General features: G+C 35.1%; 1 long non-coding RNA gene across 2 annotated transcripts in view; it reads right to left on the reverse strand.

Annotated features, from left to right (window-relative positions):
- LOC108516950 (uncharacterized) overlaps positions 1-15475 on the reverse strand; it is a 103103-nt gene that overhangs the window by 32783 nt on the left and 54845 nt on the right. Inside the window, exons 3-4 of one of the 2 annotated variants that reach the window (XR_001881954.1) lie at positions 5588-5666; positions 294-483 (exon numbers count right to left, since the gene is read on the reverse strand). This is a non-coding gene — a long non-coding RNA (uncharacterized LOC108516950). The remainder of the gene's footprint in view (positions 1-293; positions 484-5587; positions 5667-15475) is intronic. The other variant, XR_001881953.1, reaches the window with a different exon arrangement.

Consider the following 15475-nt stretch of genomic DNA (forward strand, 5'->3'; position numbering starts at 1 on the left):
TTTGGAAGACAGATATATGATTATCACAATGCAGGGTACAATGTAGGCCACGAATTTTCTTTTTTATTATTGTTTGTTTCCTTTCACCCATAATAAGATAAAGGCTGGGGTTTTTGTTTATTTTGTTTCCTGCTATTCCCCCAATACCTGAATCAGTGACTGACACCTAGAAGGTGATAGATAAATACATTCCTCCAGCAGCACCCAGGCAAATGAGTTTGATACCCAGCTAGCACAAAAAGAATCTAGTTAGGATGGAAATACAGATGGTGAGTTTTATTGATGACACTGACCTGTGAGCCACATAATGAATTGTGACACTGTAGAGAGGGCATGATATCTGCTGTGGCTTGTCCTGAATACCAGTGTTGCTGACTTGTTTGGCTGCAATTGCCCTCAAAATTGCCTTCAGAAGCAGTAGAGTCAATACCTTCCTCATGAGCACAACATTGTTCACTTTTCCTCATGTCTCACATTTTTCTTCTGGTTTAAGAATCACGAGAAATTTTTTCAGTGTTAGAAATGTACAAGTGTTAGAGAATGTGAGCAGTGCATGTGTGCACTATACTTACCTCTCCCCAACAATGATTCTTGTAACTGTATTTCCATTATTAGTAAAGATGCCCTAATTTAGGTCTGATTCATATTTTTGCTAGATGATTGCAATAAACATTTTAACTCATATTTTATTGTCTATCAGAAGATACTTTTCAAAATATTCCATATATGAATGTATTTTCAAATTGTAATATATTAGTATAGTCATGTCAATATATTATGTACTAATTAAGTATGCTTACAGAACAACTCTATTTGCTATTTTATAATTTTACGGTTGTTCTCTATGGTTTATTGTATACAGAGTGATTAGACAAATGGTCATTTTTTATTATAAAATTCTACTAGAAAATATTATCCCTTTCAAAATATTGAACATAACTGATATGGTTTGGCTGTGTTCCCACCCAAATCTCATCTTGAATTGTAGTTCCCATAATCCACAGATGTGGGAGGGACTCAGTGGGAAGTAACTGAATCATGGGAGTGGGTCTTTCCTGTGCTGGTCTTGTGATAGCGATGGTTTTATAAAGGGGAATTCCCTACACAAACTCTCTTGCCTGCACACCATGTAAGATGTGCCTTTGCTTCTTCTTTGCCTTCCACCATGATTGTGAGGCCTCCCCAGCCATGCTGACCTGTCAGTCCATTAAACCTCTTTCCTTTATAAATTACCCAGTCTCAGGTATGCCTTTATTAGCAGCATAAGAACAGACTAATACAATAACATATCCAATAAAGGCTTTTTAAAAATAAACATAGATAAGCCCAATATTAATTAGAAATAGATACAAGTAGATATGTATATAATCTTTAAAGAATGTTAATGTATACAACGGTAAAGACAGAATAACATAAGAGCAACAGTGTTAACTCTATGCAATGAAGTACTGCCATGTGCCAAAACACAGCATACATTATGAAGGAAAAGTTAAAAATGTGGGCAAGATAAGGTGTTACATTTTCTGGTCTTTTCTTAGAAGCACATGATACATATTTATATATTTATAACATATACAGACAAAATAAATGAAATTGATGAAAGGAATGCAGAAAAAGTAAAACTCAGAATTATGCAATAGCATTGAAAGAAGAGTACCTAGTCATTTGCTTCAAGCATCGTTTCTCTCTAATCATTAAGAAAGACACCAAAATTAATTGGAGGTAGCTGTATTCTCTAAATCCTGCTGATTTGCTATCAGTCTTTTACACTGGAAAAACAAATGATGTCCAAATATAAAAGACATTTTCATCTTTTATTTTATTATATTTTTCATTTCACTGTTTTGATTTCCCTTATTATCTTACTCTCTCTTAAAAAATCTTAGTTTATTATTGTTTATCAATTATTTTACTTTAGGATTATTCTTTCTGTTTACTTTCTCTAAACCAATACATACTAGATGTCAGGGCCTATGAATTCAAAAGAGGCTCACCTCAGCCCATCAATTAATTGCATTGCTATATCATAGCAATTGAAAGATGTATGCAATAAAATAAGGAAATTTGAGTATTTGGGAATCCCTGAACCAAAGACTTCAAAAAATAATTTCCACAAATGGAAATTAAAAAGATAAGTATAATGAATTTATTGTCTGATTTGCTTATATAATCCACAGGAAGATGTTCCTGAAAAACTACATCCTGGCCAATGGAAAAATGCCATAGCACAGTTATGGTATCGTGGCATTTTCAGTGGGTTACCATTTTCTGCTTAGACTTTGATATATATTTTTGCCTCTAATGTCACAGGTTGGGGGGTGAGGAGAGAAAAATTCACATGGCAAAGGATAGTAAGATTAAAGTGATGTCTGCAGAGCCAAAGGGAAACTCAATCCTTTCCAGGTTAAGAAGAGACAGTGTGTGGTAGAACCCATTGGCCATCCAATAAATTCTCAGTACACTTAAAGTAAACAAATATTATTGTTTAAAGAAGCATCAACATTTAAGGAGATGAAATCGAAAACTCACAAAAAGTCCAGATCAGAATGGCACAAAATTAGAATACACACTTAACAACTACTATGACTACTGGTAAAGACAAGCAAATAAGGATCTATGTGGAATCTGAAAATAACAATTCTGTGTTTTCATCAGATTCTTCAGGAGGAAACTCTGCACTTTTTAAACATTTTAAGTTTTAATTTTTATGGGCACATAGTAGGTGTATATATTTATGAAGTACATGAAACGTTCTGATAGAGGCATGCAATGTGTAATAATCCCATCATGGGAAATGGGGCATTCATCCACTCAACTCTTTATCCTTTGTGTTTCAAACAATTCAATTACACTCTCTTAGTTATTTTAACATGTACAATTAAATTAATATGGACTGTCGTCACCCTATTGTGCTGTCAAATACTAGGTCCCATTCATTCTTTCCAACTTTTTTTTGTTCTCATTAACCATCCCCAAATCATCTTGCTTTCTTTTTAAAACATCCTCAAAGAACAGCTCAAGGTGGTATCAACATCAGATCGCTAACGTTTGGGTCCTATTAAGAGTAATGATGACTGTGAATTCCATGGTGTGAATAATCATGTGAGTAGAACGGCTCCGTACGTTCTTTTCCAATAGTACTATATTTGTGTGTTTATATCTTATGTGCTTCATATTCATACGCAGAAAAAATAAATCGTATTTTAATTCTGATTTTCCATCATTTTCAAAATCAACATGTTTAAGAAAAAATAGGAGGGCAAATGCAGCTCACTTCTGTGCTTCTGATTAAAGTAAAATGTATAAGGACAAGAAAGAATATCTTCTGTAACCCTGATATTAAACTGTAAAACTATTAAAGGTACTCAAATTTATTTGCAATGCAAATACTATCCATACGGTTAATGCCTTACTCCACAAATTATTTCTGCAAAATGACTAAATTTTAAAATTGTTTTTAAAGTTTAATAAACATTGGGTTATATAAAACAGATTCCTATGGTACAAGAATCTTTTTAAATGCTCACCCTATATTCATGGTTTAAATCTCAACTTGTAAGAGGAATGAATGGCCAGCAATGTGCAAGAAATAGCTATTCTACCTCGTCCAGGATATGATTCCTGAGTCAAGCTAACGTCTTTCCTTCATAAATTCCAAACAATCAAATCTTTACCATATAAAAATATGGGCAAACACCGTCTTTTTCTTTATTGCATGTTTCATTTCAGAAGCGTAGGTCATGAATTTTTCCAATGTTTAGAGTTGTCTGAAAGGACAACCACACTTTCAAAACGTTACTTTTTCAAGCCACTTGTTATTTCAAGTAGTTAAATGCCAATTTTGGTTGAGAAAATATAGCTATAAATACAAAAGGCATATAAAGCCATACTCAAAAGCCAGACGAACTATATTAAGTCCAAAATATTATCAATTTTATTCCCTTGAATATGTTTCCAAATATGATTTGTTCAAAGATTATTTTCTGGTTGAAACCCAATTTCTATTTAGATGGAGAAAAGTTCTTATGGAGAATACAATACAGCAAAATTGCTTTAAATTATACCTACTAGTATACTGGTATTTTGCTAGGAAAAATCAATGGCAGCAACCAATTCTTTACAATAGTTTCATTAAATATTACCTATTGGTCTGAAATTTTCTTTTTCTAAAGTTAAAGGAAAAGAACACTTGTATATTGTTTAGGTTGTTTGACCAACTACCAGCTTCAATTAAAATTCTTAGCTGCAAACACTCACTCTAATGTCAAGGAAATCAAAATAAGATATTACTTATCCTACTCTAAAGCTATAGCTGAGGCTACTGGAATTACTTTGGTACGTTAATAGTTGGCACGTTTATATTCTGTTATTGTCATTCATGCATATGCAAAATTTGGAAAAAAAATACATAAAACATGTTTTATTTATTTATTTAGTGATTTAAATAAATCATGGTGAGAAATATATTTGCTCAGAGTTTTCTTTTAATTCTCAGGAAGACTCAGTACATCCTCTCAGTTTTAACCTCTAAAGTGATAATTTTCATTATTAGTTCAAACATATATTGGATTCTAGTGTTGTTCTGGGCAATGGTGAAACCATGTTGAATTACAGAACAGTTAAACAAATAGATTCGGCCTCTTTAATTATAAAACTTATAATTATATTATGACTTTACATATTTCATCATTGTAAAGCAACCAATGAAACAATTGGAGAAAGCAACGAATTAAACAATTTTACAAATAAATATAAGATGGAAACTCTGAGAATAATATCACAGAAAGCTATGCTGTGCTATAAGGCCATACAATGAGACTATTTGGACCGAAGATTAGAAAGACTGGGAGGAAATTTCTCTGAGAAAGTGATGGTGAGGTGCTGAGTGTTGGACAAAAAGCAGGAGGTAACGAAGCAAGTAGTCGGTTAACTGCTTCAGGAATATAGTATAGGGCACATAGTTGCTGGAGAAGGGCCAGTGAGTATAAAGAGGGTAGGTTTGGCCAGGGTGTGAGAAAACACTGAAGAGTCCCTAGAACAGTAACCCAACACCGGCCACAATAATATTTTGATCCTTAGTCAAGAGCAATTGTAATTACAAGAGAGTTTTTGACATAATCAGATCTGCATTTTGGAAAAGGCATCACTACAGTCATGTAGAAAACAATAGGTATCAGTCATCTGCCCCATAGTGCTACGGCTTCCTCGGTGGGCAGTCATTCAGGCCAACAGGTGACACATGCAGCCTCTGTTACTTTCCAACTTGGATTAAAAGTTGTCCAGGATGTCCGGTTTCCCACACTGCTTCAAAAAGTGACCCATGCTGCACTTTGGAATTACAGGGCATTTAAAACCACATGGAGAAAAATTTGGTCAAGGGAAAGTAGGAACAGGAGGCAGCTGAAGTCAACAATTCCCTGTTTTCTCTTTTTCATGTGCTACTCACAGATACTATTTCAAGCCTGTGCAGCAATCACTAGCAGGCAAATATGTGTCAAGTGACCTATGTTTCTGTGGGCTTATTTAGAAGCTAAGCTTGAAGCAGCAATATCAGACTCACACGGCTTACCAGCGCTCCCTAACTCACCTCCTTCCCTCTCATCTTCATATTTGTTTTGCATCTCCAAAATGAAGTACGATTTCATCCTTGAGACAAAGTCTGCCTTCTGGAAAAGATGAAAGTTGTACATGTATTTATAAACTGAAATCAACAACACTCAAGATAAATTGCACATGGAAATAAACAGGGAGAAAGCTTAAGTAACGGGGAGGACAAAGATGACAACAGACAAAGATAACGCTGGGCAGGACTGGCTTTCGGAACGTAGGATGAATAATGTCTTGGACATGCTGAATTGAGCGGGATGGAAACATATATTGGGAGTCTGGCAGATAGGCTGTGGCAGGAGACACAGAAGTGTGTACCTGCATATATTCAGTGAATGCAGCCCTCGTGCCTGGTGTCCCTGCTTAGGATGACGCAGGAAAATGCCAAAGCAGTCAGCAAGGTGTTCCAACTTGCACTGATTGAATAAAGCCTGACGCTGCTGCACATTGTCCAGCACCAAAAGAAAAATATAACTTGATCCATTAAATAATTAAAATGAAATCAAATAAATAAAGATCAGCGCTGTCAAAGTAAAAAATTAACAATTGTGAAATTTAGGTGAAGGATATAGGGGAGTCTGTGCTTTCATTCTTTCAGCATTTCTCTAAGTTTATTTTATTTAATAAAAATGAAAAGGGAATGTAGTTAACCTTAGAGCTTATTATTCTACTATTAATTTAGAAGTACACTAAAAATGACATGCTATATAATACACACACACACACACACATATCTATGTAGATATATATATGCATGTAGACATACATATATATGTACAAACAAATATATATGTCTAAAATCAGCCTAGTGAAAGCAGTTTTGTTAAAGAGATGGTGATCAGTTTGAGTGTGTGGAAGAATATGTGAAAATGAGGAAAACAGACTTTTCTCAAAAGACGTTTCTAAAAGTCTTTAGAAAAAATTGGTTATAGTATTTACAAAATGCCTTTAAAAGCTAACAGATGCTACCATAATAATTCAATGTTAACAAAAATATTGTTAGACATCATGGAAAAGATAAATTGAAGTTGTAACCTAATATATAAATTTTAAAATCCGTGAAATATTTTGTATAGTTGTCAATAATAGCCACCCTGCCCAAAAAAATAGAAAAGCTACATCATTTATATTGTATAATCCCACTATACAGTGCATATCCGACAAACCTTTTAGCAAAGTTACAAAAGCCTAATATATTTAAAAATAAAATTAATTATATGTTAGAAGACTTATGGTTAGAGTATCCCAAAGGACAATAGTTTCAGAGAAGAATATGATTAAGAACCTTCGTATTAATAGACCTCAGAACTAGCTGTTTAAAAGACAGATCTATTCTAATAAAGATGGCAGTTTCAACTGGTGCCTGGTCAATGTCTAATCACATATTTTAATAGCTACTTAATGAGTAAAATAATACAAAATGTCTTGTAAGATTTGGGAATCAGTCGTTGTATTAAATGAAATACTTGCATTTCATTACATTTCACTGTAATGAAATGGCATTTAGAAAACCTGTCAAAATTAATATAAAAGGCATTGCCTTATTCCAGTTAGGATTTTGCTTAATAAAAAATTAATCCTTATAATCAAAGTTATTTTTGCCCAAATCATTCAAACAAATTATTTTGAGCAATGAAACATCACATACTTGCTAATAGTAACTATGACAGTTTAAAAGAAGAGTGTCTAAGTATTCCTTCCCAATCAGGCAATGAAACCAAATACGAAAATTGAGGTGAAACCTTGTCTATCAAAGCCATTATATTTTAATACAACGTAAAACATCTAAGGAGGAATTTATCATCTGAAAACGTACATTATAAGCTTTCTTCTCTCTCCATTCAATGTTTACTGTGTGAATCCAAAGAGTTTAGAATTTTATAGATGGAATTAGCATGTGACTTTACCTACAATTTTTACCAGGTTAAACCTTGTCTATCTCCCATAACATCTTGAATAAGCATTAGTGCAAAGAGGAACCTTTTAGTATCCAAAATTCTCTAAATTAACAACCTCTCACTCATTGACCAAAGACTGTAATTTATAATAAATATAAGTCAATACCTACGTAAACCAAAAGTAAAATTCTAACTGCCCCACCAGCCATCTGAATGGACCCCTTCTTTTGCCCAAGAAAATTCCAAAGTTAATTTGAAATATATAACCATTGGATACTGGGCTTACTACCTGGGTGATGAGATAATTTGTACAACAAACTTCTGTGACACATGTTTATCTATGTAACAAACCTTCACATGTACCCCTAAACCAAAAATAAAATTTTAAAAAAGAAAAAGAAGAAACGAATTCAGGCCATGAGGGAAGCAGATATTGGACATGCTTCATTATATCCTCCTCCCTTTGGGAATTCAGGAAAAGTCAACCAGCACTAACATCAAAAAAGTCTTAAGTCTGATAAACATCTATAATTCATTCTCCCTGAAGCCTGTTACTTGGAGGCTTCATCTGCACAATAAAACCTTGGTCTCCACAACCCTTAGCATACCCCAGACATTCCATTCTATTGATAATAACTCAATCAATTGCCAATCAGAAAAATTTAAATCTACCTATGACCCAGAAGCCCTCATTTTGAGTTGTCCTGCCTTTCCAGATAAAACCAATGCAAATCTTAAATGTATCGATTGATGTATTGTGTGTAAAAGCAAGCTGTATCCTGACACCTTGGGCACATGTCATCTGGACCTCCTGAAGCTGTAGCAACAAAGCCATCCTTAACTTTGGCAAATAAATTTTTTAAATTGATTGAGACCTGTCTCTGAAAATTTTGGGTTCACACCTATACTGTGTTTATTAGCTCATTAGTATACTTGGGCTATAATTTTATTTTTTAAAACTATACATTCTACCCACAGCAATTGTGTCAACTTTGAAAGTGTTCCTCTCATATTTTCTAATACAAGGAGCATAATTAATGGCCTAGCTACTGTGCTCAAATCCATCATTGCCCTCACATAAAGGTCATGCTTTGCATGAACTGTTCTCTAACCAGTGATTGAGCACACCAGGTAAGTAAGGCAAACCCTTTCCTGTAAAACAGAAGATTCCTCGAACATGGAACTTCGGCTCAAGGACTCTCCATAGCCTTGCCAAGATTTTACTAGAACTATCCTACAACCTGCAATCCCACTTTCCTGCATAGAAGTCTGGCCAGCATCATGGTCCGACAGCTAATGTAGCCTACTCCACTTCCCTCCTTGTTTCATTTCCTAGGGCCATACCCGAATGCATTTCTTGCAAGTTTAATTCCATCTTGGTGCATGCTTCTTGAAGGACCGGTACTGGTGTTGCACTTGTGATTTAGAATAGCATCGTGAAAATGTCTGTAACTTAGAATCTTAGACCTACAAATCTTTTTAGAGATTATTCCATTTTACATAGGTAAGGAGAAAAAAAGAAGCCTGGAGAGGCTGAATAAATTTTCCAGTTACATATAGTTATTGAGAAAATCCAGGACTAACTGTACTAATTGACTCTTCATTTTATTTCATATCTAGTAACAACCTACTACTGGAAGGGAAAGATAAATTGTGTCCTAAAGCTAAGAGTGATGTCCGTATCATCTCCGGAAAGAAAACCCACTGTCATTACTATAGCATTAGGGATTGCTTTAAGCATTCCTGTAACCAGGTTACTAATATATCATTGCCCAAAGGACTTCATGAAGAAACGTCATGGAGACCATGCTTAGGGACTCTATTTCTTCTTATTTAGACCCTAAATAATGGAACCTTAATGTTTCTTAACACCCTGAATATATTTGTCACAAGAACTCTGCTTTATTTTAACACACTCATTTCAATATAACCATTAAATGTAATATTTGCCCATAAAGGCAGTTTTCAAATGAATACTTTTATTACTTCCAATAAATAAATATTGTAATAAAACAAACATTAGACTTCTAAAAACAATAACACCACTACAAATCTGCCTATATCGACATTCATTCACTATTTCCTCCTTGACTCCACACAAAAAAATAAGAAGCTAACTTCACCTTAACTGTTTTTCCCTCTGGTGTTCAATATTCATTTTAAAGTCTAATCCTCCTTTCAAAGACAAAATTCAACAGAACAAAGACAGAAATAAATCAGTTTTCTGGAAACTAGCTACTTTTCTCTATGACATACGCTGTCTTATTTTCAGCAGTCTTCAGAGGAACACATTTTTGTGTGTTTTATAAAGCCCTTCACTCAGTTTTATTCATGAGAATTGCAAAAAAAAATTCATTTAATTAAAATATACATGCTTTCTGGATAAGAACCATATATTGTGTAAAACAAAATTAGTATATATACACACATATATATACACATATATGTATATATATTCTATGTATATAACACACATATATACTGTGTATATATAGGTATCAAATATATTACAAATACACAACATATATTATATATTATATATATATATATGACACATGTTTAATATATGTGTATATATATGTGTATATATGTATATTATATACACATATATAATATATGTGTATATATGTATATATATTTGTATATAGGTATTATATATAGTATACATATGTATATATGTATACATAATATATGCATATGTGTGTGTATATATATGTATATATTTTTGATACCTGTCAAAGAATATCACTAATATCCCATAATAAGAATAGGTAAGTTTGCTTATAATAGGAGGACTAAATTTTATCCCACAAAAACTAATTTCTTATTTTGAAGTTTAACTTAATTGTCAATCATTTCTTAGGTATAAAATGGAAAAATAAGGAACCACTGAAAGAAGCCATAATATTACATGAAACATAGTATACATCCTGTCAAACTATAATACTTTAAATAAATACATAATTATAAAAAGAAATTATAGTTCCTAAGGCTAATATGCAGGTTAGTAGTTTGAACCTAGAAATGGCTGTAAATAATACTAGATGCATAACCTTGCACTTAACTGAAAACACATATCCACCTAATATTTTCCTAATAATTTTGCCTTTCTAACTTTTCCCTAATAAATTGACCTTCCTAATTTTTTATTTAATGGAAAATGAAGGAACATATGGGTTACTGAGCATTTACTGTGTATCAGACACTAAAGTGTGGCTATAGGTTATTTAGCTTAATTCACTCAAATGTCCTATGAGATAGATAATACCATATTCATTAACAGACATTAAAGACAACAGTTCTCAAAGAATTTAAATACCTTGCTCACGTTTATGCAGTTTCTTTGTTGTGGAGTTTAGATTTAAATGCATACATTTCTGACTGTATGCATATTTGTCTCAATTTAACACTGATTCTAAAATCGCATTCTAATGACGTACTATTATTCTTCTAAGAGTTCTGAGAAGTTTTTTTAATTTTATGCTTTTGTTTTGAGTATAAAACAGTTTAAGCGTATTCTGAATCATGGAAATAACCACCAAATACCTTAGTCCTGATACATTAATCTAGTCCTTGTGTTTGCACCTGTGTTCATGATCACAGTGAGCCAGCTGATTCTAGATCATGTATTTTAGCTAAACTAAAAATACCATAACAGCATCTAGTGTTCAAGTGATCATTTCACATCAAGTAAACATTAAGTGAATAATATTAAATTTGTAGGAGAAGAAAGACACCTGTTCATCATAAGAAACAGAAGTACAAGAATGATGACAGCAATTTTCACATTTGATGGAGGAATTTATTATTATTATGAAATTCATCCATACTGTGTACAAATAGTTAATTCTTTTTTATTGCTGATTCATATTTCATTGCACGAATATGTTGGTGGTGACGAATCTGTAGGGGTCTGCAGCAACCTCAATTCTTACCTCCTCAAAAGGAAGAATTTCACCGAGGGGCATATGGCAGAAAAAGAGACCGACCACGGCGAGTCTTAGAGCTGGAGGGAACATTTAGTTAAAAGTTTTAGCAGGGCACAGTGGCTCACACTTGTAATCCCAGCACTTTGGGAGGCTGAGGCGGGTGGATCATTTGAAGTCAGGACTTTGAGACCAGCCTGGACAACATGGTGAAATCTCGTGTCTACTAAAAAAAAAAAAAATTAGCTGGACATGGTGGCTCACACCTGAAATCTCAGCTACTTAGGAGGCTGAGGCAGGAGAATTGCTTGAACCCAGGAAGTGGAAGTTGCAGTGAGCTAAGATTGCACCACTGCACTCCAGCCTGGGCAACAGAGCAAAACTCCGTCTCAAAAAAAAAAAAGTTTTAGAGCAAGAAAGTACACTTGAAAGAGGGCCAAGTGGGCAAGTTGAAAAATAAATGTGTGACTTGACCTTTTGACTGGGGGTTTATATGTTGGCACACTTCTGGGATCTTGCATCCCTTCTTCCCTGATTCTTCCCTTGGGGCCAGCTGCTCACAGGCACAGTGGCCTGCTAGCACTTGGGAGGTGAGCATGTACAGTGTGTTTACTGGAGCTGTGCATCGGCTCACTTGAGGTGTTCTTCCCTTTACCCGTAGAACGTCCCTGGGAGGTCATACACCAGTTGAACGCTGCCATTTTGCCTCTTAATACACATGCTGGAGCCCACTGACCCAGCTACCCACATCTTATCAGGAAGCTGCTGATGAGCAGCTTCAGGCGTTTCTAATCTCTTAGGAAACTGCAGTTCCCTGACACCGGCTGCAAACAATTATTATTTTAGAGAGACAGTGTAACAACTGGCTGACCTTTGCCTGAGGCCCAGCTGACGTTCCTGCTGCAGTGGGGTGGGGCCCTCTCCTGCCCTGCTCATGCCTGACTAGCTACCTGCTGTACTGAACATACCACTCTGCTTATTCATTCATTTAATGGTGGACATTTGGATTGTTTAAAGTTTAGAATTATTACAAACAAAGCTACTATGAACATTAATATATGAGTCTTGGTGTGGAAATGATGTTTTGTTCAGATCTTACTTATTGTCTTTACAGTAAGCTTGGGGAAACACCTTTTTTTCCTGTATGATCCTCTGTGCTTTCAGTCTCATTTTCCTAGATAAAGTCATTCCTCAATGGTGTCATTTTCTCCTCTTGGAGACCTTTCAAAATGTTGAACTGGAATGTACAATGCTCTAGAGACAAGCCTACTGCTCATTTCCTTTTCTTCCCCAGATACTGGGAAACTCTCTCTATTCTGACGGAAAACAGGCAAACAAACCTTCCAAGCTACTCTGTTTCTATGCAACACCTATCTTTCTCAAACAGAGGCTTTGGGAAACACAAAGAAAGTCTAGCCAGAACACTACTGTTTGCAAGGTCACCTGTGGGTAGGGACTATAGACGAGGCTACCAGTTTGAAAGAACAGAAGAAAAATAAAAAGAAAGAAAGAAAAAACTAGAAGTTTATGTGAAATATTAATTTGGTAATATTGGAGTAGAAGTTTTAAGAACAAGCAGTTTGTACCTAGTTTTATACTTGTGAGTTTTGGTTTGTTTTTTTCAGTTATAAGCAAATCATCAATTACTTTTAAATTTCTTAAAATTTAAATTTATTTAAGAATCATCTCAAAGTATTACAGGAATTCTAATGGTTATAATTCTAACTTTTTTTTTTTTAGAACGAGTCTCGCTTTATCGCCAGGCTGGAGTGCAGTGTCACAATCTCGGCTCACTGCAACCTCCTACTCCCTGGTTCAAGCGATTCTCCTGCCTCAGCCTACCGAGTAGCTGGGATTACAGGCATACGCTGCCACACTCAGCTAATTTCTGTATTTTTAGGTGAGATGGGGTTTCACCATGTTGTCCAGGATGGTCTCCATCTCCTGACCTCATGATCCGCTTGCTTCGTCCTTCCAAAGTGTTGGGATTACAGGAGTGAGCCACCACGCCCGGCTAATTCTTACGTTCTTAAGCAAAGCTTTGTCAATCAAGGAATTATTAATCTGGGGTTAGTATAAATATACGCTTTGTCTAAGGGTAACTGCAGAGAGATTATAACATATTTATTTCATTGCTTTAACTGATGTAGCTTAGGATAGTGTGAGTCAGTACTTTTAGCTGATAAACAACAAGGAAATGCTACTCCATCTGAAGACAGTCTTGTGAGTTCCAGGCTATTAAGATATGGCCATTCTTGTATCTTTAATATTACCTCCTGGACTTGCTTTGGAATAAGTGGTCATTGATGAAAGCAGAAGAATAAATTCATTTTTTCACCTTTCAAGGTTTAAAAATATACTTTTGTATGTCTGTTATTTGGCTTGGAAATTGTCTCTCTTGCTTAAATTTACTAATAAACCTAGGGCAGAAAGGATCATTTCAACCTTTTAAATAAATCATAAGGTAATTTGGAGCTGAGGATTATCCCTTACAGAAGCAGAATGTCTTATCTTGGATACCATCTTCCTTCCTTCTTATCCAGATTCCAATTTGCAGAGAGTTTTAAGCTTTCAGCTTTCCTCCGATCCTCTGTGTTCTTTTATCCCTGTTTCTCATGGTGATGCTGAGCTGCATAGCAGGTGGTTTATGCAGGCTCAAGATTTTTCAAAAGAGCAGTTATCACATTTTTCAACAGCTAAGATAGTATGAATTTGCTTTTCTCACAGTACCTTTTCTAAAAAAAAAAAAATGTACATTTTTGCCAACTGTAAATGGAACTCAAACCCCTGGGAGTTTGAACTCATTTCTAGGTTTGGAATCTACGTTACTCAAGTGTGTTTGAAACATGCAAAAATCATTTTCTCTATAGCTCTGGGAAGTCCAAGAGGCTCCAAAACAAGATGATTGCCAGGAACAGAGAAGTATCTTAATATTTTATTCCTTCTCTTTGTATTAGTCGTATCTGTCCCACAGCCTTAGATAATTTTCAGTACCTCAGAATACATGTCATGCTTTTTAATGATTTTCTTTGTCAAATCTATTTTAAAACTCTACTAAAAGAAAACCTAAGGTTATCCATCTAAATTTTTACACAAAAAAACCTCACAATGTGTTAACAATAGCATTTTCTATTTCATCCAGTGTTTATTAGTATTTAAAATTATGATTATTTTAAAAAATTTTCACATTCAAATATCTTTCATTAAATCTTCACAAACAAATAAGTCTTAAGATAAATACCATTTGTGTTGTCCACAGGACTAGAGAGGTACTATCTGCAAAAATACTTCTCTCTATAAAAGCAAAATCACTGGCAAATATTGCCAAGATCAATGCTTTCAGAATTTTTAAAACTAATCAAAGTATTGCAAAATATTAACCAAAGGCTCACAAAAATCTGGGGATCACGTACTAAAGAAAAGACGACTGAGTCTTACGGAGAGAGAGAGAGAGCTTTGCTGGCAATTTTACTTGCCCTATTTCCATCACAGACTTCACAACTTAGTGGAAGCATTGAAAGCCATCAGCCTCCACAATCACAGTGAAATCATCAGCCTTGCAGCCACCTGAAGGGGACAGAACAGGGTTGGAGTCCTTCAAAGCCCCATTCCCAGTTAATTGTCATACTATGACCTGAGGGCAGCTTCCTAGAAAATCCTACTCACAGGCTTCTCTTTATTTGACTTGACTCAGAGCTTACCCATTGTTTGTGAACAGCCTTTACCCAGGGGCTTTGGAGAAAATAATCAGTAGCAATTGTTTGGCATCAAGGCTGTCTGAGGCTGTGTGTGCCACCTCTTACCCCATGACCCAAGCACTAATTATTTTAAAAATATACTTTTAGCCGGGCGCGGTGGCTCAAGCCTGTAATCCCAGCACTTTGGGAGGCCCAGACGGGCGGATCACGAGGTCATGAGATCGAGACCATCCTGGCTAACACGGTGAAACCCCGTCTCTACTAAAAATACAAAAACTAGCCAGGCGAAGTGGCGGGCGCCTGTAGTCCCAGCTACTCGGGAGGCTGAGGCAGGAGAACGGCGTAA

This window comes from Rhinopithecus bieti, unplaced genomic scaffold (genome assembly GCF_001698545.2).
Source record: "Rhinopithecus bieti isolate Rb0 unplaced genomic scaffold, ASM169854v2 scaffold_39125, whole genome shotgun sequence".
NCBI classification, from domain to species: Eukaryota; Metazoa; Chordata; class Mammalia; order Primates; family Cercopithecidae; genus Rhinopithecus; species Rhinopithecus bieti.